This window comes from Pongo abelii, chromosome 2 (genome assembly GCF_028885655.2).
Source record: "Pongo abelii isolate AG06213 chromosome 2, NHGRI_mPonAbe1-v2.0_pri, whole genome shotgun sequence".
NCBI lineage: Eukaryota > Metazoa > Chordata > Mammalia > Primates > Hominidae > Pongo > Pongo abelii.
The window spans coordinates 84,172,124-84,195,449 of NC_085928.1; the positions used below are offsets into that span (position 1 = coordinate 84,172,124).

Sequence of the window (23,326 nt, forward strand, 5' to 3'; positions counted from 1 at the left end):
CTAAGGATCATTTTTGCAATATCGTTATATTGATTTTACCACATTTGTCAATCTATTCAAGTAAGTTATACAGATAATGATTTATAGGACATAAATACAATGGAAGGAAAAAATATTATTTGGTAAAAAAAAAAAACAACGGAGTCAGGGATTGGAGAATTATGTAGAGTAAAATTAATGTCATTTAGAATGCTGTAGCCAGTAAGAGTTTTATAGACAAAATAGGGTTTTGGGGGGAGGAGGGGGAGAATGGTATTTAGATAAGCCAATAGAAACAGAGCATGCACTGAAGGTAGGGAGAAGAGTATACACAAAGGCACAGGAGCAATCTGTCTCATCACCATTTCTATCTATACATGTATTTGTTCATCCCCCATTACTGTTTCAATCATTGCTGTTTCCCATACCTTAACTCATTTAGTCCTTAAAACAATCAATAGGTAACAATCCATTATACTGCCACTTGCCTTAGGTTGGGTTGCTGAGGAATAGAGGCTAAAGCAGAAATTCAAGTGCATGTGATTTATCTGGGCAAGGAGGGACCAGACTAGGGTAAGGAGAGGGAAACAGCTAAGCCATAAAATTTTAGGAGGCCCCTGTTTTCTTCCTCCTAGAAGGGTTGTACAACTCGTTTGGCCTGACAGTGAGTGCCTCCTGATATTATGTGCTCTAGGCACTTCGCTGTCCTCACCTCACCTAGTCTGGATCCTGGACTTAATTATTTAGAACAAACCTGTAATGAAAAAAGTGAAGCCAGATAGAGAAGGTGAAAAAGCCAATCAAGAATCCCAGGCAAAGTCTAGCCGTGGTCTAACCCATGGCAAGAGAGGCATTCTGGAGCAGAAATTGCATGACAGAATAGTGCAAAGGAGGTGGGCTTTTGTGCCACCCATATCAGCAAGCCATTGGCTGCCCCTGAGGAGAGCACAGCTATAAGCTGTTAGCTGCAGCACTCACAGCAGCTGGGCGCTGGGTGCACTGATAGTTAAAGAGGCTCCAGATGGGGTACTAAGTGTGTGTGTCACATCATTTGGAAAAAGAAGAATCCAGTACAGATGCCTCTCGACTTACAGTGGGGTTATGTCTTGAGAAAGCCCCCATAAGTTGAAAGTATCCTAAGTCAAAAATGCATTTAATATGCCTAACCTACCAAACATCATAGCCTATCCTAATCCACCTTAAGTGTGCTCAGAATACTTACATTAGCACATATTTGGGCAAAATCATCTAACGCAAAGTCTATTTTATAGAAAAGTGCTGAATATCTCATTTAGTTTATTGACTACTGTACTGCAAGGAAAAAACAGAACAGTTGTATGGGTACTTGAAGCACAGCTTCTACTGAATGCATATCACTTTCACACCATCGTGAAGTAAAAAAAATCATAAGTCACACCATCATAAGTCAGGGTCCATCCATACTTATAGAGGCAGCAAGTGTTTAGTTCCTGGGTCTCTGGGGAAGCCTCGATTTGTAGCATTTGCCAGTTTTCCTAGCGTAAATACTCCCACCATGGCTGATTTCAGTCTATCAAGATGATCAATGGACCTAGAGTTAAGAAGAGATACTCACAAGTTTTGGGTGATTCCAGCACACCACTCCATGGAAGTTAAGCAACTTAGCCAGAGACTCATAGAGAAACCAGAATTTGATCTCAGGCAAGTCTTACCCCACACATTTAGGCATATCCACAGTAGCATATAGAGCATGAATCTACAAACTTTTTCTGTAAATGGCCAGAGAGTAAATATTTTCTGCTTTGCGGTCTCTGTTTGCAACTATTCAATTCTGCTCTTCAGTGCAAAAGCAGCCATAGATAGTACATAAAAGAAGAGCATGGCTGTGTTCCAACTGAACTCTATTTACAAAAACAGGCAGTGGGTCAGATTTAGTCCATGGATTGTATTTTGCCAACATCTGTTATAGATGTGATTTAATTATTTTTAAATAAATAACATCTGCTATTTGCTTACTGAGCTGAGCCAGCACTAAAGTGAGGCAAGAGAGTTGCCCAGGACATAAAATTTAAAGAGACACTTCCATGACCCTGAAAGTGCCCAACAACTTAAGTTTTGTGCCATGGGTGCCTCTATTGCTTTACTCTGGGCCTGGCCCTGTTACGGAGTCATCTGAACCAGATTTGCAGGGGTATTGATCGGGGTTCAGTTGCTTAAAAGCAAAGGACTTGGGTAGAAAGAGATTTAACACACAGAAATAAGAGCCTGCAAAACTGTAGGAAGGGCCAAAGAAGCAGGTAAATCGAGGTAACCACAGTGAAAAACTGGTGGGCCAGGGGAGTCTCCACATCTGCTTGCTCAAGAATGTGGGGAATCTGAAGGCTGCCTACAGAACAGCTAATTTCAAAGACACAGTGATAAAAGCATGATCTGGAATCAGGGCCACCACATTGCCACTCCACACCCGGAGACTTAGTGAACCACACTTAGAACATTACCTTTCAAACAGCACCTGCATGCACCTATGTGAACCTAATTTTTTCCAGAACCCTAGCTGCAAGAGAGTCTGAGAATTACAGATTTTTGCTATCTAACTGGTGACATTGGAAGAAAAGCAAAATGTGTGCTAAGTGACAATTTACCACATCTACCATAATGGGTATCCTAAGAGTAACTGTCCAACAAGCATGAGATTCTCCTGTGTCAAGTTCAATTCCAACCAGAAGTTCCTTCTAATAAAGGGAACACCACTCCTCCCCACCCCCATCTTCTAAATCTTCCCCCCACACACATGTGATGGGATAGGTGATAGAGACGAGTTCACCATTGAGGGCTAAAGGATAAGTGTGTGAAATGCACGGAAGTATTGCAGCAGGGATAAACGGGGTCAAGGAATGCCAAGAGTGGTTGCAGCCAGTAGGAGAAGAAGGAATGAAATCAGGAGCCCTATAGTACAGTAGAAGACTGGCAGTTGCTAAGGAGTGAATGCAAAGGGAAAGCTGAGAATTTCTTCCATGGGTCATTTGTCTCTAGGGAACCAATGCCTTGTGACCAGCATATCTATTACTAATGGAGGACAAATGTGGCATCATTCCCTGAGGTCGGAGATGTGTGCAATTAACTAATACTAAGCATGTTACAAATACACAGTGCTCTACAGACTGTAATTCATAATCATTTCCATGGGAAAACAAAATTTTCCAGTCAATAGAAATTGAGTTATTTCCTTTCGAAAATGTTTTCTATTCTGATATAGGATCTATATAAACATATATGTTACATACATGTAATTACGAATTATTATAATGAAACGGACACTCAAAAATCTATCACCTAACTTAGTAACTATTAATATACAGCTGAAACTGCCTGTGTATGTTCCCCTGATACCTCTGACTCTTTCCTCCTCTTTATTCCTAAGGAAACATTATCCCAAAGTTTATGATTTTTATTTCCTTGCTTCAAAAAACATATAGTGTTATCACATATGTATGCAACCTAAAATAATTTCAAATTTGCACATCTCAATTTATTTTTATAATAGAAATTAATAGTCTTGTTAACAAATATCTTTCAAACCTATTTGTTGGAATTAGAAAATGAATATAAATCTTGGGCATTTCCAAGAAGAATAGAAAAAAGAAAAGCAGATATCATCCATGAAAGCTTAATTCACCTTATAATTTGAGCAAGTTTTCATTTAAAAAATAGTTTAATCATAAAATCCTTTTAGACATGCTAGCCTACTAAAACAGTGGCTAATTTTAACTGTTTTGCACAATGGCGAGCCAGTCGCAGAGTTAATGAAATTAAGCTTCCTTCATTTCTCTCAAATTCCCCCCACAAAGAAGAGCTGTAATGTACAAAATGCAGCATAAATACATGGCTGATTTTCAGGACTCGAGCCACCACTGATTTGTCACACTGCCTCTTAACAACATATTTGTATTTTGTAAAATGTATAATTTTTTTCAGCTCCTGAACAAATATATTTACATAACTGTGTCTAACGAGAAATTACATTTAACTTCTCAGAAATGACAATAACTAAAACCTGAACTGCCAATTCCACTTCATTAGTGTGGTAGAAACGCATTCCAAATGTTAATAAAAATTCCAACATGCTGATAAATTAGAGCTTCTAAGGAGCATGTGACACCTTGGTTAATATATTCAACCTCAATTATATTTCTCTTCAGCACCCTGTTATCTGGAACCTTTGCTGGCAATCAGAGGTGCTGTTTTTCAGCGGCCAATTTTCTAGATAATGTAGCTTATCAACACTGTGGGTAAACTTGCCAATGGAATCAGGCTGCACTGAACCACACACACGCTAATTGCATCCCTTTTTTATGCATATTTACAGACTGTCACTTCAAAGAAATCAGTGGCCCATTGAGGCACCCAGTTAGCTGGAAGAATTGCCTCTTGCAAATGAAAATTAGCAAACAAGCTAGTGATAAATATGAAATGAACAAAGTGTAAAAATACTGTTTTGTTCCAAAACTTCCTTGTCATCCCAATTTATATTCCCAAATAGAAGTAGTTTTGAACATAGGATTTACCTTTTGTTTCAAATAAAGACAGAAAGAATTCTTCCTTAAACCCACTAACTAGGTAAAAGCCTATTAGCTTTTCCTTCTTCTCCCACGCCACCCCCACCCTAAATTTCTATTCACATAAACAGGTTATTAAATCCCGTATTAGATTTGCTTTGGAGTTTGAATAGACAAATGACATGTTAACACTTCAGAAACAATTAACCCTGGGAACTTAATTAAGTTCTTCTGACTTAAAGGAAGCACATTTCAAAATAATGTTTCTAAACTCTCCGAATTTGCTCAAGAATAGCAATGCTTTCCTTCTCTTAAGTATTCATAAGTTCTACTTAACAGCAGAAAGATTTGCCTGGCTATATATGGGTAAAGGTTATGGTGTTATGAGCCTACTGTAATAGGACTACCTCAGAGTGAATATTTAAAAAAAAAAAAAAAAGCAGGTACCGAAAAATAACAATTATAGAAAACATTTTCCAAAAGCCCAAAACTCTAGGCTTATATGAAAGAAAAGATGATTTTATAGCTACATCCAGGAGCTCGACATAATCCACTATACTGAGCTATGAGTTTGTCTGAAATCCTTTTCCTTGCTTTTCAGAATAACATTTGGAAATCTTTTATCACTACAACAATGTTTCAAAGCACTAGTAGGTTTTGAAAGGCATGTCATTTTAATATAAGCAGGTCATTTTAATATAATAGAAAATAAACCACAAACCAATTGAACTATAATTTCTTTTAAAGGTCTTGTGCCAAGCTGAGCGATTTAGAGTGGCAAAACTCAACAAATAAGTGGCACTTAAAACTTAGCTTACAGCTAAGGTCCAGTGAAACTTTATTTGGTTTGGAGTATGAAGCATCAGTCCTGCTATGCGTCACAATTTTCAACAGACTCCTAAATTCCCCATCACTAACATTAGATATACAATGTCATTTGAGAGATTTTGTTTTATTTTGTTTTGTTTTAACAGAGCATGAGTAACAACATAAATATTGATATGAAGACTGGGAAAACATTGCTATTTTAAGAAACAGACTACACCTACATGCCGACTGTTCAGTTGTTATATGAGAAAAGCAGGATTCTCTAGTAAATTAGTGCTCATCTGTGTACACTAATTTAGATAATTGTTTTACATCACTTTCCAAATTGCAATGTAATTCCATGTTTATATGTCTGCTTCCTTGCCCAGACTGGAAACTCCTTGAAGACAGGTATCAAATTTTCCAGAAAGGTGAATAGGGCATAGATCTCCAGAACTCACTGAGGAGTTCCTGGTGTGGAGGGGTGAAAAGATGCTGAAACAGCTATCATGTACCAGGAGAGGAACAAAGAGCTATGGGGTACAAAGAAGGGACCAGTTTTATTGCACCCAGGGGTATTGGGAGATGAATCACACCATAGATGACACTGGAACCAGACCTTAAAAGATAAGTAAGATTTCATTCTGGCAGGGAAAGGCATTTCAGGCTGATCAGACCACACAACCAAACAGAAGGCATGAGAGTAAATGGACCATTCCTGGAAGAGAGATATTCAATGATGCTAAAGCCTAGGCTGGGATTGGAGGTGGGGGACATGCACACTATGTACAAACAGAGAGGAGGCTATCTAAATTCTACATGTGATTATGTCACCTTTACCTTTTGTACATGGGGATGTAGTGTGAGCACTTCCAGAATCTAAAAGTGTTCATGAAGACTGATTTTTAAATGTCCTGATTAAGGACAAATTTATAACAATTTTAATTTTTGAATTAGTGCTATCAAATTATATAAATTTGTGCTTTAGTGCTATCAAATTATATAAATACATATTCACACTTGCATAGGGTTTGTCTATAATACAGTACAATTGATTTCACAAGACACACACAAAAATCTATCACATTACTCTATGGGGTGCATTAAGAAATATGTCTCAATCACTCTTGAATCAAAGTAAGTATTAATAAATTTTCCTGTCTCCTAAAGGGGCTCATTGAAATTTGGCTCAAGCTTTAATCCTAAAACTGTTCAGAGGAAAAGACAACACAATTGTAAATAATGTGGCTCTAGTATCTTATCTAAAAATTTATTTATTGAAAATGGTTTTTATACTTAACATTCAAAAACAACAGCTTTTGTGAACAGGCAAAACAAAACATAAGAATTATATAATACCAATGCTAGTCACTGTTTTTGGAGAAAATTCTTTCAATTGATTAATATCGTCATGCACTATTTTTTAGCTGTTGTATAATACAGACATTGCTTCTACAAAATAAAAAGAAAAATAATAATAGTAATAGTAATAATAATAATATGGTAGTAGCTAATGGTTTTAGCATGATCACTACCTGCCAGGAAGGAAGCCAGAGACTTTACTTACAAGGTCACATCTAAAATTCCTATAAATTCCTAAAAGTACATATTTCTAGCCCTATTTTTAATAAAAGAAGACACGGATATCTTTTGAGTAAGAATGCAGGCTAGTTGATGGCAGAGCCGGGATTCCAATCTGGGTCAAACCCTTCCAAGTCTATGGCTGTAACCACTTATGATATGCTGCTCTTCTAAATAATGTTAGACTGTTTCTCTTTTTAAAAATGAATTTGGCTGAATTCTGTTTGGAAAATAAAGATCAAGAGGGAAAGAGAGGAACAAAGAGAGAGGGAAAGAGAGAAAGAAAGGGAAGAAGAGGAAAAGAGGGTGAAGAGTAAAAAGAGGGAAGAAGAAAAGAGGGGGAAAAATCAACTAACAATAACCTTAGTTTTCTGGGTGTTCCTGTAACACTCTCTACTTCTCATTCTACGCACTTCATACTCTTTTCCCTGGTCTAGCTCTGCGATAGATTGTAAGCTCCATGGGGGCAGGAACTATGTCTGTCTTGATCACAGCTGTACTTCTCTAGGGCCAGTAGAGAACCAGCACATAGTGGGCATTCCATAAATAAAATACAACAATATATATATTTTTTTCTCCATGGCTTGAATATTTCACTTTTCATGTTGTCCTGTTCTATAAACGGGCTCAAAAGAAATGTGCCAACACCTAAGACTATAAAGATAGAATAATTTTGTTATACTGTACCTGCACATTTGCAATCACAGATTATTTACGTCTATGTAGCACTGTTTTGCCGTTGCCATTAGTATGGGCCTCCTAAGTAAGGCCGCTGGAGTCCCATGGTGCTGTTCTTGTTACTGACCCATCTCTGACTGGATGCTAGGCAAACCTAAAACAAACAGTAGGGTTCTTCTGCCTTCTTTGAACTTTGTAAAATGTAATTCTCTGTGAGACAATTTGAGGATAATGCTAGAACCAGAAATTTCACCAGCCTCAGCATTCCACAGAGGTCAAAGCTCACTTTAATCTTTTCTTTTAACCAAAACATTTACGATAAGCCCAATTAAGAATGGCTTTCAATAGAACTATTGCCCTACTTCATACTGTTAATCAAGAAATGATGTTTCAATCTGTAAACATTTGCTCCATGTTCATATTTGAAAAACTGCATATTTATTTCATAAATAAATTTACCTAAGTAGTTTAAATGTGTATCATGTATTTGGCCCTTCAATGCTAACTTTGTCATTTGTTTTGCTTGAGCTTCATCAAACACCTGTTTTGTATTGACACCCTTATAAAAAATTTTTTTCTGTTTTTTTTTTCCTTTGCTGTTCTATTTTTCCCCCCTTTTCTCTTCTTTCCTAAGTCCTTTGCTTTGGGGGCTAAAACAGCAATTTTTATCTTTATTCTAAAACTCCCCCTTCTCTCCGTGGTCAGGAGGAGATTTTTTTTCTTTGTGTTATAATTATTCACAACCCACAGAATGAAGGGTGAGCACAAAATAAACTCCAGCTCACAGGGCGGGGGAAAAAAGTGTTGTTTGAAGAGTAGGGCTTTGGAAAGTTCACTGAGCTCAGGACAAAATAAACAGAACTGGAACTAACTTGAGAGCAAGAATATTCTGAGCGAGAAGCCAAGCGGGTAGCCAGAGCAAAACAGAACGTCCTGAACATCCATTCTGTTTTCATTTCAGGAATTAAGAATACCTTAGACTTCACTAATTGTTTTGATCTGAGTAGTCCATTTGGAGTTTTAGTAAACCCAGAAAAAACCTGGAACAACTTTGATGAGACATAAAAATGCAAATAGTTTACTTAATATTTAAAAGAAAAAACGAGGAGCGGGTGGGAGGGAGGTAAGAAGAGAGAAAGGAGAAAGAAAGAGGAGAGGGTACCTTTGAAAGTTTTCAAAAATCAGTAAAATGTAATTTATTCTGAATATTTTTGACACGAGTCACCCTATAATTGCCATTTCTGCAAGGTGTCTCAATTACGAGAGTACAACGTGGCAGTCTAAATGCCTATACATTTGTCTGAAGAAGGGAAAAAAAAGCCACAACATTGTCTATTCAGTGTCAAAAAGCCTTTTCTTTAACTACAGAGGGCTTGGACAGAACTCAGGAAATACTTCAGCTGGAAAAGAAATGTTAAAAGCTACCCTTCAAGCTATTGGAAAACCTACTATCAAATGTTAAAAACCTTTAAAAAAAAAAATCCATGAGTGTCCCCAGCATGATGACATATCTTTGTTTAGCAAAGGTTGATCATCATTGATAACCAAAGACAAAATAACAATGGATGCAATCTAACTGCTAATTAGGAATCGCGAGGCTTAAATTAAGAAACTCAGGGAGAACAGGTATCCGATTACGTATGTTCTCTCAATGCCGGCACCACATTTACTTACAGAAAATGCAATAGATGTTTCTCTTTATCACATCTCTAAGTCATAATGTCAGCACTTTAGACTCTGCTAGCTGTCACTGTGTGTAAGAACCTAAAAAGAAAAAAAGAAAAAAAACCCAGCATAACTTTCCTTCAGAAGAAAACACTGTGTGGAAAAATATACATAGTGTATATGCATATGCAGACAACCTTTCACTATTTCTCTTGGTTCATAGAACATAATGAGAATTAATTAGCACATTCCTAAATCATTAGCCCCAATTTCCTCTCTAATGTGTGCATCTACGCATAACTGAAGATTTTGTAAAGAAAGGAGACAGAAACCAGAAAGCTGGGGTCAGAGGCAGATGCACAGATGCACGTATAAATGGATGCACTGTGATTGTACCTCTTTGTGATGCATAATTACAAATGATTTTAATTCAACCCCTTCACTATGAGCTATCCCTTTTTTTCCCTGTTCTAAATACGATACCTACAAGACCCCCAAATTCATTTCTTACAGACTTTAAAGATTTAAAAATTTCTCCAAAATGCCACATGTCAGTCAAAAAAGAAAATGATTGGCTTTTAAAATTACAATTTAAAGCACATTGACTAGAGGGTATGTTTTCATTAAAATTTAACCCCTTTTTAAGCTCAGACGTCTGGGGCTTTTAGGAACATACTGAAAATTTGGGTTTTTACCTCCATATCCTTCTTCAAAACAAGAGCTACAAAATAAAAAGCTCTGAATGGCAATAGACAGTTTCCCATGTTAATATAAGACGATGTCTTTCAATATACACCTCAATACACTATTGCTCATACTCATTTGAGATACACAAAAATACATAGAAAAATCAAGAGCCTATCACTGCCATCTGTAAATGTTTAAAAATTAAATCTAACAAGTAAGCTTTAAGTAATAAATATATGAAAACCTTACTTTTCTTAACGGGGTCAATTTATGTCCCCCAAGGGGATTTTTTTTTTTTAGCAACCTTTTTCTACTATGAATAATCATTCTTACATCATGGTAATATTCCATTAAAACATAAATTATTTTAAAAGAGTAAGATATTTGGCAAAGCAGCCCCTAAACATAACAATACCATACAACAAAATGACAGATTGTTCAAAACAGTTTATTTTATTTTTTCTTTATGCCAGCTTAAAAGAAATTACTTCTTGGTGGTTACACAAATCTATACATGTGATAAAATGGAAAAGAACTATACAAAACAATAGAGTGCATCTAAAAACTAATGAAATCCCCATATGATCTGTGGTCTAATGAATACTATTTTGTCAAAGTCAATTTCCCACTTTTGATATGTACTATGGTTATATAAAACGTTAACTTTGGAGGAAGCTGGGTGAAGGGCATACTATAACTCTCTTATTTTTACAACCTCTTATGAGCCTACAACTACTTCAAAATAAAAGATTTTTTAAGAATTACTTCTGTATGATTTTTATAAGTCTGAATTCCCAGACATTGTGTTGGATTTTCGCACTCCAAGGAATGGAATAGATTCTGACTAAAATTCAGATCTATAACTTATAGAGAGATTTCTGAAAGGTTCAAAAATACATCCTTCAATTGACTCAGATCAGAAGGAAGTCTGATACAAGCATTATCTTCAAAGTCCTTATAAAGACCATATTTCTAATCTTCTTATAATTTATTTGCCCTAATCTCTGTACCTTCCCACAGCTCCAGGCAGAAATGTCTCCACATCTCACAGCAGTAAAGTTTAGTTGTCAAGAGCCTATATTCAAACTGCTGCTCTGACATTACCTACATGACCTTGGTCAAGTTACTCCCTCTCAGAGCTCAGTTTGCTCATCTGTGAAATGGGGATAATTATAGTATCCCCTGCATAGGGTTGTCATAAGGACTGAGTGAGGTCATGAGTGTAAAGCCCTAAACACAATGCCGGGCATCTGGCAAGCACTATGTGAGTATCCAGAACCACACAGGGCTTCCGGTAAATGCTTGTCCCTCCTCTTGTTAACTGTGTGATCTAACCTCTCTACAAGCTTCAGTTCCCTTGCCTGTAAAAGAGAATCATTGATGCAGTGTCTCTACTATGGTAAGTGTCTAGCACTGGACTGTTTCATGAGTGTTGCTCTTCTCACATTACAAATATTTGCTACAGCTCTCTGTTTTGCTGCACTATGAGATCTTAAAAGGTAGAAGTCAGGTATTATTCCATCTTTCTGTCTCTTGGCCAGTGTAGGCACAAAGTAGATGCTCCACAAGCATTTGTGAAATTGTCATTTTTAAAAAGCTACTGATTGAAAAGTGAAATATTAAAATAAGCCATTTGAACCACATCACAAAGGATCATAGGAATGAAAATGACATTATACTTTGACACTTTTGTTGCCCCAAATTTTTCTTTTTAGATGATGGTACTTTTAGGTTTTCAGATATTGAATTTGTAAAACTAACCCTCCAAGGAAGTGAGCTCTAACCACAGTAGGCATCCCCCCAAAACTTGAAAACCTCAGGACTACAGCAACTAGGTGGGTGCAAGTTATGCCCATGAGAGACACCACAAATCAATGGGACGCCTCATCTGTCTTAATTAACATGTTCCAATGAGCTTTGGATTAACTAAATACTCTCGAACATTTAACAAATGCTCACAGTAATAACTTCGACTGCTACAGTTCTCTATCACACCATTTATTCCTGTGTTCTTTCTTCAGCATTATAAAGGGGCCTCTCCATAATCCTGAAGTCATTTAGAAGACTGGGATATTGTATTCAGGACATAGCTGGTTTTCTGTCAGCAGTACTTACTGACTGTGACTCGAGAAATCCTCATACAGATAAATGTAACACCACAATAATTCAACATTTTTTCTCCAAAACAAAGCCATTAGCATTTTATTAGAAGAAATATTTCATCCCTCTCTCTCTCTCTCTCTTTAAACATGCCACAGATGTAGCACTCTGTGTGGGTTGTTAGAAAGTCAAAGAATATAATTTCTTGATTAATTGCCATACACAGGATCCAAGTTATGTACAATTTTGGTAGTTAACCCCACCACCTCCCATAAGCAGTTACTGCTAAACCTTCCAAATAAGCACATTTATGATAAATCACTTGGAGCTGTTTAAGTGGATCAGGTCTTAAGTTATTCCTTGGGATAGATCATGTCATTTTCAATGTGCACGAACTACGGAGAGAAATTCCACTGTAAACCTCTGCCGTGGTATCTTCGTTTCCCTTGCAGGCTTCAGGGTGTCTCAGTCAATATTTCTTATCTTATTTTTAAATATCTTGTGGTCTCAGAAATGGTTGGTGATTCAGAAATTACATCAGGAGTCTAAAGATAGACTACGAGCTTATGACTTCAATAAATGCAGCGGTTCTATAACAGGAAAAGAAAATGCCTGTTGGTTTTAAGACTATTGGGAATCAAAAGAGTTATTCTTAGTTTGGCCAGTTAGAGTCTAACTCTCCAAAAGCAAGTTACCTTCTCTTCTCAACCATCCATCTACTTAACTGGGTGCATGAATATAAATCACAAGGCCTCCTAGATATTTATATAGTGCTGAATTCAGAGATATGGATACCTTTTTATAGACTCTACCCCCACCACTACAAATTGTTTTGTGAAACAGTTTCCATGATGGCTACTTTTAAAATGGAGTAACTGATTTGATTTGGAAATGACAGTAGCAAAAGCAGGGGAAAAAATCAGGTATCCCATGTACACGGTAGATGCTCCTTTATGTCACCCTACCTCAATGAGTTATTCATCCCACATTACTATAAGGCAAACTCTGGCATGAAAATTCTTTGCAGGTGACCTTGAAGGAGTTTTGCTCCTCCTTTTCCAGTACAGGCACAGCTGCAGCTCATCTTATTTCAAACAGGATTAGTCCACCAATGCATAAATGACAAGAAACTGGCTCCTCTTGCCTTCATGACCAATTCAGACTCTCAGACATCTTCCCCATTTCCCTGAAAGTTTATCTTCTTTTACATTGGAAATGTGTTTCCCTAAAAGTGAATGTATTTGGGTTTTATCCAGACAACCCTCCTTTCTTTAGTTCCAAGTGGGGGCGAAGCGGGTGGTGGGGGGGTATATAAGAATTCTGGTACAAATGACAGTCAATGAATCATGAATTTCTAGTAAGAAAAAAACCAATACCTATTGTTACCCTTTTCTTGAATCTCCCACCCATCTAATTATGGGTTAATATATTTTCACTTAAATTTTTAAAATTAAATTTTTTGAATACACTTTTAGATTCATATTACTTAAATGTCCCATAGTAAACATGAACCACTTTTGCAGTTAAAAGTGTTCTTTTAAAATAAATCTGATAAAATTCTATCTATCTTTTTCTTCTTTTGAAATAGAAAATATCGCAAGGAAATCTCTCTGATACCTGTGCCAAGTTTTGTTTGCCTTGTTTTTTTTGTTTGTTTCTTTGTTTGTTCAGTTCTGGTTTTGCTTTTTAAGTTTCCCTGACCCTTCTAGATGGTCTTATTATTAGATGAGAATTATTTCAATAATTGACTACTAAAAAGTGTTTTCCTGAATATATAGACTGAGAATGAAGGGGAAAAACATGAAGAAAAATGTCCTCTAAGTTTTCCTACACATATCCTATAATTTTCCAGTTGGCTTAGCCACTGAACATATTTAAATAACCAACCAACATATTTATTTAACATTCGGCAGATGGACATGATAGGAACATCATGATTTTCAGATGTACTTTTATAACTGCAAGGTTTTCTTCGTGCCAGGATCACAACAGGTTCTTAAGGTAAAGCCGCCCCTACCTGCTGTTTCTTCAATGTTGGAGCAACTCTCAACCTAAACATGTCCACTCAGATTAATTTAAATCCCTGACATTAAAGTGGAAATCAAATCATTCTCTTCAATCTATTTTTTACCAGCAGCATAAAAGAGACTATTTTACATGTTAATAGTAATCTGATGTGGTTGTATAAATCTGATATAAATATGATACTCTGTTTGGAAATGATGCTAATTTAGTTTAAAATGGAGATTACATTTCAACTTGTAAAAGAGCAGGATGGAATATTAGCATTCATGGCTGTTATATAATTTCCCTTTACACTACACAAGTGTTACTCAAAATCTTTTCTGAGCCTCTTTGTCCAAAGATTTCCCATTCTTCCTATAAGAAAAAGGACTTCTCTATTTAACTATAAGTTAAACAGGTGGTACAGACCCTTGAAAAAAGATTAACAACAACATTATAAATGCATTTTTGAAGAAACATTTGAAGTTACAATGTAATAAACTGAACAGAATGTCATAAGAATGTCAAACTGGGCACTGTAAAAATAAATGTTATTCCCAAGGAAAATAAAAAGTCTGCATATTTATGTAACATTCAGCAGATGGACGTGATATTAATATAGGGTTTTCAGTTGTACTTTTATAGCTACTAGATTTTCTTGCCTAACTTGGCAACCCGAGGCACCATTTGAGTTTTGGATTTGGACAATACTGCAACAGATGTCCAGACCAATAAAATAAATTCCTTAAGGGCTATGCTTAATTTGTGTAATTGATCAATTTTGGTTACATAGGCCTCAGCTCACCAGCATGTAACTGCCTTCCACAAAAGCTTTGCAGTTGGGATTTCGTTCCATATGTTACAAGAGTTTATGGACTCTCTTTGATAACGCTGCAGATAGAAATGGGCCTGCGGTGACACCTGTTGGCAACCAGCGGTGAAAAATAACAAGGGATGGAGTGGGCGGTTCTGGAGCAGGGTTTCTGCACCTTGGTGCTATTAACATTTGGGGCCAATTCTTTATTGTGTGTGTGTTGTGGGGGTGGCTGTGCTGTGCACTGTAGGAGGTTTAGCAGGATCCCTGGCTTCTACCCATGAGATGCAAATAGCATCCTCCCCCAGATGTGACAACCAAAAATGTCTCTAGACGGTACCATATGTCCCACAGAGGACAACAGCCCCCCAGGGAGAACTCTTGCAGTAGAGTGGATACTTCTGAAAGAGGCACACATTGGAATGGCTTCAGATTTCTCACATTTTTTTTTCTAAAAAAAACAAAACACAAAGCACTTTTCTTTCTTTCTTGCCTTGAAGTCTCCCAATCTAATAATAGTTTTACGGACAACTCATGAAAACTTTGGCCCAACAGACTGTATCTGTAATAGGTGTGCTAGAGCCCCATCCTCGTCACTGCACGCAGGCGGGTGGTAATTAAGACATGGATTTTGAAGCCAAACTCTAAATGTTCATCACTCACCTATTAAACTTGCCAGAGTTGCTATGTTAATTATCTCCCCGTATCCTTGATTTAGCATAATACGGCCTGCAGCCTGTGACAGAAATTAAAGGAAAGACCAGTGACCTCTTTTGTGATTGTGCTAATAACTACATGATAATAAATTAGTTTTCAATTTTCAGAAGACTTTACATAGCAAAAAAAAAAAAATGGAGCAAGTGTATGATACACAAACTTGATAAAAGATGGCTGATCAGCACCAACTTTGAGTTTTCTTCTTTAAATTAGTTTCCAACCAATGTAAACAGCACATCTGAAATCAACCTGCAGCATTATTTTTCTGGCTCAGTACATTACATTGCATTAAAGATAATAATAATGAGAAGATTATGTCAGTCTGCATTTTACGTTGGATATTTTAGCAATCAAATCCTATTTATATAACTTTTTCAGGGGTAGAGAAAACTTTGACATACACACTGTACACATGCCATGCATACACACACCACACACAAAAGATTTTTCCAGTAAGACATATTGACTTGAAGAATTCCTACTAATATCAGAATAAAAACATGTGAAGTAAAATGACTCATCCAATAGCAAAGACGCGCCATGACTTCTTGGCATGTTTTGTGCCTTCCTTACATCTGCTCCTGCCTCTAACAGCTTTCTTCCCTTGGCTGGCAAAACCCAAATAAGAATGTACAGGAAGCATGGCCCCACTCTGATGTACAATAATATTTAGCTAATTAGAAGAGTCCTCCAGCTCATTATGCTAGGCAGTAGGAAGGAAGAAACTACATGAAAGCATGACACTTGCTAAGCCCTAGGATGGTGTCAAAGCTGAACTGGCATCACTTTCTCCCATTTCTTTATAGACTTGGTCGGATTGCAATTTCATTCCTTGAAAATCAGTTTTGACTTTGAGAGAGAAGGATCCCTTGAACACTGCACCATCTTCTGGCCAAATGCTTAACTACAAGTGCTTAATTAAAGTGTAAAGTCCCAGATTTCTGAGAATGACTGCCAAATTAGTACGTACTTGGTATATTTCATTATTCCTATTTTAAGACAGCACAATAGACAGAAACACAGGGCATTTTCCTTCTGATTAAATGACAAGGCACTGGAACTCTGTTTTAATACAGCTTTGTGCTTCATTCACAGTCTCAAATAATTTTTTATCCCACAGATATTTGTGGAAAGCCATGTATAGATTTGGCACTTAGAACTGGACCCACAAAAGGGTAAGACATGGTTCCAGCCCTCTGAGAGCTTACAACCTAGTCATATAATTATGAAATGTAAAGTGGATGTATTCTGAATAGCCCAGACAAGAAGTGCAATAGGAATTAGGAAGTGAGATCTGAGGACTGACCTTGTAGGAAAAGATGTATTGTAGACAGTGGGCCTTAAATTATCATGAAGAATGATGATGCTGACGCTAATGATACTTAAGATATGCCAGGCACTGTGCTAACCCCTTTACAAATATTGCCTTAATTAAACAGCTGTATTTTGCTGATGGGTAACCCAGCAAGGGAGTGTAAAAGGTTAAGACTCAAGCTCCAGTTACCTGGACGCCATAACTCATGCTCTGAACCACTCTCCTGTACTGTCCCCTGTGATAAGGATTTGATTCACAGAAAGGGGTTTCTGGGGGAAGGAAACAAAGTCAGCAAAGATGGAGACAGGGATAGGCAGCGGCAGCTCTAGAATTTCTCTGTAGGAGGGACTTGAGATGAAAATCTGTTTGCGGGGGAAGGGCTGCTCAAAGATGTAATTCTTTGCAGCTATGTTTGCAGAGGAGGCACACGGATCCTACCTAAAAGAAGAGAAGCTGACGGGGATCTCAAGAAGGGCTAGCCTCCCAGAACACCTAGGGCTGCTGTCACTGGGAATATGTGCTGCATCTTCAAGCAAGAGCAAGGAATCCAATAGGGTTGGAGAGCTAAGTGGTTCAGAAGGCATCACAGGAAATGGGATTTGAAAAGCAGGCTGGAAAAAGACCAAAATATTCACAAAGTTGCAGGTGGGTCTAAAGATATATTTGGTGTAGAATAATGAACCTATTCAAATATTATACAAAAGTTAATCTGTTCTCAATATGCAGTGTTGAGGGAAAAGGTACGAAGCAGTGAGATAAAAGGCTCTAGCATTAATCAAGATATTCGTCAAGAGAAAGAAAAGAAAGGGACCAATGTGAGAAGCATTTCAAAGAAAGTCAATGCAGCGGGGGTGGGGGTGGGGTGCTGGTGACAGAAGGAAGAGGGTCCCTGCAGACAAAGCAGGAGACAAAGAACTTCCCAAGTGCTTCAGCTTTGTAGTGAAGGGCAGAAGGGACACCAGGTGATGAAGTCAAATTTTCAAAAATAAAGGAAGATGTAAATTTTTGGAATACTGTATTTCTGAAGATATGGGCAACCCAAAATAGAATGTCCAATATGCAACTGATGCCAATACTAACAGCTCACTTTGGACTGAGCTCATGGCTGCAGGTACAGATGTGGAAGTCATTTACACCAAACTCACAGATGAACACATGAGGACGATTGACTTTCAGAGGAGGCAAGAAATGGCAGAGCGAAACAGACAGCCAGGCCTGAACGTTTTGGGACATTCCCCTTTGGAAAGGAGTGATGTGAGAAGCCAGAGAATGTGCAGAGAGGAGACATTAGAGGGAGGATAAAAGTCACAACGACAGAAGAGCAGTGCAATATCAAAGAGATTATGGTTATTGGTGACTGCTACAGAAAGATCATGAAGAGCATCTCAAAATGTTTGTGTCTGACAAATATGTACTGAGCATCCACTATGTGCCTGATACTGTTCTGGGGCCTGAGGATAGAACAGTGAGCAAACCAGAGTCTGTCCTCAATGAGCTTACATTTTAAGGAGGAGAGGATAGAAAATGAGCAAATTAATATGTTAAATCAAACCACAAGAAATTGCCGGTATTTGTCCAGTTTTGACCTACAAAATGTGCATTCTCATGTGGTTCTACTTAATATAATGTCAGGTGGTGGCAGATGTTGTGAAGAAAATAAAACAGGGCAAGGAAAAAGAGCATGCCATGGGGAGAGGGGCCTTCTTAGACAGTGGGGTCAGGAGAGGCCTCCTTAACATGCTGATATTATTATTTGTATGGGCATGAATGAAGTGGGGAAACGGGCCATGCGGATGTCTCAGCACCATGGGCAGATGAAACAGTGGCACACAGACTGTGGGGATGCAATGTGCTTAGAGAGAAGAAAAAGCCAACAGACTTGGCTGCTGGATGATCACTGTGGAGGGTTTGCCTGTAGAATGGTGAAGACTAAGGCCAGGGATCAAAAATACTGCAGAGAACGAAGGGGAGTTTGGGGGTTCCAAAGACATAAGTGTAAGCAGCTGGTTTGTTTACACATAGAATCATTTGTTCATTCAACAAAATGAATGAGTCAAAGGACAAAGGATCTTGGGAGATGGCAGAATCAAGTGAAGCTGTTGCAAGTGACAAGAGACCTGTGCATATCTACAGCAGAAGAAAACCCTGAGAGGGTAACCAGAGATGCTGAAGGCATAAGGCACATTTGAGGAGACACAAGGGGAATGAATGTGGCCGTGGGTAGATGCGGAGGGAGCTAGCATCTGATACAGTCATAATCTAACCCAGGCGTTGCAAACTCAAATTTTAGGCAGGTAAAGTAAACGTGGGAAGTGGGCTGGCCAGTTGACATTTAACTGGCCAAGTGGGCAGCCAAGCCTCAGCTCAGGCTTTGGCCATGCAGAAACGAGAACCCAGAATTGCCAGATGCTCTGATATTTCAAGACAAGCAGAAAAGATGGGTTTTTATATGCAGTCTCTCGATGTGTATGTTGTTACAAATCTTAAAGATTTTTTAAACATTATGCAGGCCAAACAAAACACATCTGTAGTCCAGATGGGGCCCACAGGTTGCCAATTTAGGACCTCTGGCTTAGAACAAAGATGTTAGCATGGTCCCTAGACTTGGTCATGGCTCTGAGCTCCTGACTCACAGTTGCATTCGCCTGCTAGGCAGTCCCAACTGGAAGTCCTGTCGGTATCTCAACCACAACACACGTAAACCCAAATTCATTTTTCTCCCCCAAATCCCTCTTCTTGCCTTGTCTATTACTCATGAATGGCAGCACCACTGCCAAAGCTATCACCTTTGGAATGGCCTTCCCTCTCCTCCTGCAGTCAGGATATACATCCTTTTATGCATGGATGTCTGCATCTTGGCATACATCCTTTTTCCTCCATTTTCATTGTCATCATCTCCAGTTTAAGCTCTCATGACTTCCAATCTAAAATATCCAGATAATTTTCCACTCCTACTCACTCCCTCTTCCTTTCATCTTTTCTCCACTACTTAAGTATAGACTTCCACTGACCTACATCCATGACCCTTTACGGTATGACTTGTCTAACCCATTATTCCCTTTCATATGTACATATTCTAAGCTTTGCTAATATGGACTGCTCAGATTCCCAAACTCAGTCCAAGTTTTTCTATATCTAGATCAGGGTACTGAAGCACTATTGACATGTTGGGCCAGATCATTCTTTGCTGTGGGGACTGTCCTGTACATTGTAGGATGTTTAACAGCATCCCTGGCCTCTGCCCACCAGATGCCAGTAGCATCTCCCCACAAGTTGTGACAGCAAATAGGAGGTGATGGAAATAATAAGCCATCATAATATTTTCTCCAGGATAACCTTCAAATTAATTTGAAGTCTAAGTAACTATCAATAGATAGCAGAAAAGTTTGCTCTGAAATGGTGGAATGGCAGAGGAAAATAAAAATTGGTTCCTGACTAAAAGTTATTGTATATGAATTATAGTGCCTATGACCATAGTCAGTGCATCTTTTGACTATTTCATATTTATTAGAGAAAATATCACTTCCCCTGGGAGGTTTTGCCTCCCAGACTCTCCTGCTGGTCAAGTTCCCCTTCTCCAAGCTCTCACAGCACAGACTTTATAATAATTCCTTGTTTAACTGTTGGCTTCCCTCTAGGCTAAACACTCCATAAGGGAATGTATTTTGTCCTTGTCATAGCCATGTCCCTAGCAACTAGCACAGTGCCTGGCATAAAGTGGGCACTCAATATTCCAGCAATAAGTAAGTCTTGCACTAACAAAGTGATTCTCCTGCATCTAATTCTTAACAAATCCCAATTTTCTTCTTCCTTTAAGACATAGCTCAAGATCAACAATCTCCCTGAAGAGTCCCTCACTAATACCAACTGACAAAGGTCTTTCTTTTTTCATACATTATACAGCACTTCATAGATTCTTGTTATCCATGATTCCCATATATCAGATCTTTATCACCAATAACACTCAAGATCTTCAAGACAGTCTGTCTTCTTCAACTTTTTATTATTACCCTTAACAGTGAACATTTAGTACATGATTCTAAATATTTGTAGGACAAATGAATAAATGCTGGTGTCATTCACTAAAACAGCTGGAAAGTCCTCCATAGCCAATTTAACTTGCCAAGTGGGGGGGTTAATTTTATGTGTCAAGTTGACTGGGCTAAGGGATGCTCAGATAGCTGGTAAAATATTATTTCTGCTGTGTCTGTGAGGGTGTTTCCAGACGAGATTAGCATTTGAATCAGACTGTCCTCACCAATGTGGACAGACTCATCCAATCCATTGAGGGCCTGAATAGAACAAAAGGATAAATTTGCTCTCTCTTTTCAAGCCACTATATTTATCTTCTCCCACTCTGAAACACCAGTGCTCCTGATTTTCAGGTGTTTGAACTCAGATTGGGACTTACATGATTAGTTCCCCCTGGTTCTCTGTCTTTGGGGATTGGGCTAGAACTACACCATCAGCTTTCCTGAGCCTTCATCTTGCAGACGGCAGATCATGGGAATTCTCAACTCCCGTAATTGTGTAAGCCAATCTCTCATATCAATGTCCTTCTATATATCTATATATCCCATTGGTTCTTTTTTTCTGAATAACCCTGGCTACTACAGGAACTAAATTTTGAATTTATGATCTCTATCTAAAATGCTTACCTAATGTTCTCATCCTCTGATTTAAAATTAAATTTCTATTGATTTAGGTTGAATTATTATTTATTTTACAATAAACATGTCACTTTACAAATAATACATATAAAGCTCTTCTAGCCAGCACATACTTCTATCATCCTACAAGTCTGTGGTCTGGTAGAACGAGCTCCTTGTTAGAAAAAATAGAGACCAGATATACCCCAGGCTCTGGAACTAACTTCTTATGAACTTAAACAGGTCAACTAGCCTCCCTGATTTCCTCAACCTATAAAACGGATATATTAATACCTTCCCACTGACAAGAGTAGTGATAGTTCCTATAGGCTTAGGGCTTGGGATCCTACAAACTAGATACAAATCTGAATTCCACTTCATGGTAGCTGTGTGCCCTTAGTCAATTATTTAATCTCTCTGACTTGATTTGTTTAACTGTAAAATTAGAATAGAACCTATCTATTTTGAGATTTATATGATGGTGTACACAGTCACTGGTAAGTAGCAAGTGATCAATTGCAGGCCTCCTATCACAGAGGAACAAACAAGACAATGTAATTATAAAAGAACTTTGGACGAGAATGGTTGCTGGGGCTGACCCATTTTATAACTGCAATTATCAGCAAGTTAAATGAGAACGGTATCAATTGCCCAATATCCATTTAAACAAAATTCTTACTTCTCCTCAGTACTGTGGCTACAAAGTCAGCACAGGGTTTTTATGGACTGAGACTAGAGCTGGTTCCAGGACATACATTATACTTCAAAGTGTATAAACCTGAAATTTTCCCCATAGCTTCATGAAACCCCTTTGAATTTTTAGAAGACCTTTTTGTTAGATCTGGTGATTCTGTCTGGAATACCCAAATCTGTTCTGAATCAGCTGGAACTTTTACCGCATCCAAACTAAGACAAACTTTTAACTGCAGGTTCAAAGTAAAGTCAAGCAGAAATGCAGCTTTATGCTAAGGAGGTCAGTGTCCATTCTAACTCATGATGGCAGGATCCTTTTGCATTCAGCAAACTGGATTGTGAGAATTGTTTACCTCTGTCTCTCTTGCAACCCCTATGCAATGCAAGCCTCAACTGCCTACATTTATGTATGTGTATCTGGTTCTTCCTCATCAACTTTCTTGAGGCTGAATGAAGTTCAACTAAATTCACAGTTTAGATGCCATTCCTCTCAAAACGAAAAAAATGAGGAGATATTTTGACTAATTCAGATCCCAAAGCCTTTTTTGTTAATATGTATATTTCATTCACTCAACAAATACTTATTTTCAACTGAAATATCAAATAGATATCTCAAGTTTCCCTTTCTTTTTGGCTCTGAGGACCTGGATTTTGTTTGACCCTGAACAGGATTTTCCTCTCAAATTTCCCATCAATAAAGCTGAGAAAATGACAGTGTTTGCCCACTGCATGGGGGAATTGTAAAACTTAATTAATTGAAATCTTGGATGAAATGTGTTAGCAACACCAGCATTCTGCATTATTTCCTGACCTGTATATGAATGAGTGCTAGTTTAAAAAGACAAATTCTCCAATTTATAGCATGATTGTAGAGTGGAATTTTACACACACACACACACACACACACTCATCCATATACATATGTATATGCATATGTATAGCTTGGCATTTATACGAATGTGTGATTTCAGCAGCAAATCAGCCAAAGGAAAAATTAGCTACAGTTTTTTCCAAGGGAAATAATTTTCTGTTCATGTTCTGTTATTTTCAAAAGATTCTAATGCTGTTATTTCAAAACTAAATGTCCTCAAACAAGGCAAAG

General features: G+C 37.9%; 1 long non-coding RNA gene across 1 annotated transcript in view; it reads right to left on the minus strand.

Moving 5' to 3' along the window:
• Positions 1–9,254: 9,254 nt before the first annotated feature.
• The window catches only part of LOC129058552 (uncharacterized), a 71,438-nt gene continuing 57,366 nt past the window's right edge, over positions 9,255–23,326 (minus strand). Inside the window, exon 4 of the long non-coding RNA XR_008523722.2 lies at positions 9,255–9,344. This is a non-coding gene — a long non-coding RNA (uncharacterized LOC129058552). The remainder of the gene's footprint in view (positions 9,345–23,326) is intronic.